Source organism: Thunnus thynnus, chromosome 4, assembly GCF_963924715.1.
Source record: "Thunnus thynnus chromosome 4, fThuThy2.1, whole genome shotgun sequence".
Taxonomy (NCBI): domain Eukaryota; kingdom Metazoa; phylum Chordata; class Actinopteri; order Scombriformes; family Scombridae; genus Thunnus; species Thunnus thynnus.
Genome location: NC_089520.1, coordinates 36831328 through 36835746, shown reverse-complemented (window position 1 = coordinate 36835746; position 4419 = coordinate 36831328). Strand labels below are relative to the sequence as shown.

The following is a 4419-nucleotide window of genomic DNA, read 5'->3' as shown; positions in this document are numbered from 1 at the left end:
GCGCTATATAAATAAATATTGATTGATTGATTGATTGATAAATATTATTTCAATTCTGATCAGAGGCTTGTTATTTTTTTAATTTATTTTTATTAATAATAGGTAGAACCCTATTGAGTTTGTGCCAGTTTATTATTATTAGTTGTCTTCTGCCACAGCTCAAACTGCTCAATGTGTTCTACAAAAAGGCCAATTGGACCATAAAAGTCCACCATAATGGTTTTTTGCTAATTTGCATAAACTGGAAAAGAGCAATGTGACATCTGTTTTTTGGTATTTTGACTGTATCAGCACCAAATTTGGTATACAGCCTTGAGGGACTGAAATAGACAGCTACACTATAAATGAGCAAGATTGGTCCAAAAACATGGCTGCCACTGATCAGAAAACTTCACAAAGGGCGAGGTTTAGCAGGAAATTAGCCATAAGTCATTGACCATTTGTCCAGTCATTATAAGTCTTGGTAGATCTTGGTAGATTCCGCCAAAGCATTTTGAGCCTGACCCATAGAGAGCACGACAAATACCACAAATGTGTACCTCAAAAAACCAATGGACAAAATTTCACCAATTTTGGTTCACATGCTCTGGGGGCAAGAATTAACCAAAATCTGAAATGTCATATTGATTGATACATGTGGGCATCGTCTATTCGTCATTATCTGCCTTTTTATGCCTTCGCTCAATTTGCCGTGGGCTGCAACAAGCTACAGACATGAAACTTGGCACAATAAGTCTACAAGTGTATGTCTTTTAAAAAACCAACACATTGTGAGGATAAACCACTTATTCATCCTCAGCATAGCAATACATCAAACAAACCACACAACTTGATCATTTGTAGCTGAAACAGGGCAAAAAACAGCTTAGCATCATAATAGTACCTTCCATTGCATTACTTTTTTCTCTTTTCATAAGCCTGTCATTAACTCCAGTCAAAGAGCTTACTTTTACTAATTCTTTTTGGAGAAAATATTAATTAACCGCACTTAAGTAGAGTTCATCAAAGAGCTCCGCGATGCATTTACTATATAGTAGACAGGATAAGATCTTATTTACAATATGGCCACCTTTGGGAAGTTTGTTACTGATTGCAGCTTTAATTTTGGCCGATTGGGCTGATTCCCTCCATTTGAACCTGCAAATTACCACTTGCAGCAAAATTTTTTTACTTTAATTCTGCTGTTGACTCTTATTTCATAGATAATTTTTTCAATCTTATTTGTCCTAAGGACAAGAATGCGCTTCTATGCTGAAGTCAAAACTGTATCTGTAAAATAATCAGTATTTTTGTTTCTTTCTTTTTATTTTTGAAAAATGCAACATTTTTAATAAGATTTATTATTATTTTTTAAACTTTTGGCCCTGATGTATCTCGGTACATTGCCACAATAAATCCAATGATATAACGATTTTGTGATCCATAAAGAATAGGAACAGCATGGGGCCCAGTTTTAACTGCTAGGGCAACATGGGGAAATGTCATGTGCAGTTATGTTTAGATGGTGCTGAGCTGTAGGCCAGTGCCAGAGGCCAGTATCCTGAAATGAGATGTCTTGTGTGTCAGACTAAAAATATAAAACAAACAGCACAACAAGCTTGGTGAAGGACAATTTTTTATGTCCCTGAGATATGTCTGCTGTATGTTTTCTTTTTTATACTGCAAAAATCTCTTTCTTAACTAGTCTTTTTGTCTATTATGGAGTCCTAAAACATTGTTTGGCCAAGTAAAAAAAAAAAATCTAGTGAGATTGTGAAATATTGTTTTGTTTTTAATAGTTTCATATAAAATATTTCATGCAGGCTGCTGGCCTGTGGGGTTTGATGCCTCTCATTTTGAAGTGTCTGCAAGCCAAAGCACCAGAGGGTCATTACATCAATACATTGTGTCCTTTCAGCACTGTTCTCATTTGCAGGCTATGTCTCTGCTCTGTGGCACTACTCAGAACACATGTGACCTTGGGTGGAGAGCTTGTCAGATCAGGTCTTAACCAAGTTGAAGGAACGCCTGGGAATGAGGAGCAGTGAGGAGTGTGAAAGGATATTACACTCTTTAAATGTTGCACACAATTTTATCTCTGAACTGTCATCAGCAACCACTCAAGACCTCAATGGACTGTCTTTGTCCATCTTTCACATAGTATCCCATAATGACAACTTGAAAACACATTTTGTTTTTGTACTAAAAATAGCAATGTCTCTAAATCGTCTCAAAAACTTCTGTTTGTATCATTTTTCATTCAACTCCTGAACTTATGGCTAGATCTTTCACTATGACATCAGAACCTGCAGCTGACCTGTCTGTGTCTCTGTGCTGCTGCTGACAGGATTTTCAGAAAAAAATTATGGCAGATAGTCACAAAAAAATCTGTTACTGAGGGCTAGAACAAAGGACTGTATAAACTTATTCTGTAGGGCTGGTTCTGATACCAAAACTTCACTCCAGGTGTGTCTGTTAAAACATGGATGCAGAAGATTTATCTCCCTATAAGCCTTAAACAACATTACAAAACATGGACATGGTTACGTGTGTATAGTTCTAAAAAAAGAAATCAACATTGTTTAAGCTATCGTATACAATACATAGAGCATCATATATACTCATATATACATACAAACTAAATCTTAAACCACTATTAATTGCATAATCTTAATGCTGTGTAACTACTTGGCATGTAACAATGCACAACGCATATAATACACCATGGAGAAAGGGCATTCAGATAATCACTACTATCTAATCAACAACCACATGCATTCTAGCTAGCAAGTGCAGAGTCTAGCAGAGCATGCTCTAATTCAACTAATTCAAGCTTAATCACCAACGCTGTAAAGGTTGCAAGAATTAGCAACTACTACAAAACCTGTATTAAATTAACCGATAACATTAATGATACAGCTTACAGGTCTCAAGGGCGCACGCACACAATCGTAACTGACCAATACACTCTCTGGACAGCAGACATCAACCTGGGTAGATAATATCTGATGAAACTTGACCAGAAGTGATCTGTCAAGATCTGAGAGTGTCTCCACCTGTGTCTGCTGAGTAGCTCCGTATCTGGATACACCACCTGAGGAGGAGATCCATCGAACAACCCCATCAACAGGAGACTTGGGGTCACAGGATCTGGATCTGTGATACTAGACGATAAATAACCCAAGGATTAGGAATTCAGAAGACCTTCCATTTCAGTGAGCACCATCCTGAGCACCTCTTCGTGCTTGAGCACCCACAGTCATGTAAAGTGCCTGTTTGACTGAACGGATCTCCCTCTCCCAGACTCCTCTGAAGTGTGGAACTGCAGGTGGGTTGAAATGAAAGATTATCTTCTCTTTGGCAAGGCTCTGTGTCACAGCCTGGCTCTATACTGTGGCAAAAAAGGGAAGTCACACAAGTATTCAATAGTACAAAAGAAATTTAGTGAAAACAAAGTACTCAAAGCAACAAATAAAAACAAAAACAAATGAGTAGGTAGTAGGTAGTTTGTAAAATCAATAGGGAGTGGTTGACTGAGTGTATGCTGTATGGGTGTTGTATCGTGAAACAAAGGAAAAAGAACCGAAAAACAATGCAGGACTGTGTGGGGGAGAGAGGAGAGTCTGAACTGGCAGCTTGTCTGGCTTTATACATGGGTCACACCAGGCCCAGGTGTGTCCCATCCTGCTAATCAGTGTGCGCTCAGGAACCTGCCCCTGCAAACAGAGAAAACAGCAGCAACAAGGAGTGCAAAACAGAGGGGCTGTCACACTCTGTTGCAACTCTGGGGACAGCACCGTAAAGGCCTCTCGCAGCTCCTTCTCTCTCCCCCAGAAATTCATCCCCTAATACGAGAACTACTCAGCAAGAGTCCCTCTGCCGGCAACTAACCTCCTCAGGGCCATCAAAAAGGAGGCGGTGCCGATGTTGGTCAGGAGGTCTAAGTGTCCAGCCCAGGTGCTGAGGCACTTAAAGATTATTAGAGAGCCTCACGGTCTCTGAGGATCCACCAAGTGCGCTGCATTTCTGCAAACACCCACTCCGGGCCATGGTGGCACAGATGACTGTTGTAATCTTGTATCAGGAGTTTGATGCCAGGGTGACTGGGATGTAGGGTGATGGGATGTAGGGTGGCATGCTTCAGGTCTTCAGATTTGCATAGTCTCCCCCCAACTAATCTTACCTGACTCGTTGAACTCCGAGGACAAGGTAAGTAGGCAGCTATTAAATGGGACTGGCTCACTGGCTCTCAAGATACACAGCTCATTTGGGAAGCTGTCCCTTTGAGCTCTCTGGAGTCATGGGGGTCTCTGTTTTCTGGTAGTCTGCGGCTATAGGGCGACATTCTTGGTCTGCTGCCCCATGAAGCACCCACATGGTAACATTGAGGAGCTCCCTTCAAATGTTGTCCACATCTGGAACTTGTGGCTCTGCCACTGT

General features: G+C 40.4%; 1 long non-coding RNA gene across 1 annotated transcript; it reads right to left on the bottom strand.

The window, feature by feature from the left end:
- Positions 1–1758: 1758 nt before the first annotated feature.
- Positions 1759–4129, bottom strand: LOC137182306 (uncharacterized). Its single transcript, XR_010928308.1, has 2 exons — positions 3036–4129; positions 1759–2007 (listed from the first exon to the last, which is right to left on the bottom strand). It is a non-coding gene; the product is annotated as an uncharacterized lncRNA (long non-coding RNA).
- Between the last annotated feature and the right edge of the window lie 290 nt (positions 4130–4419).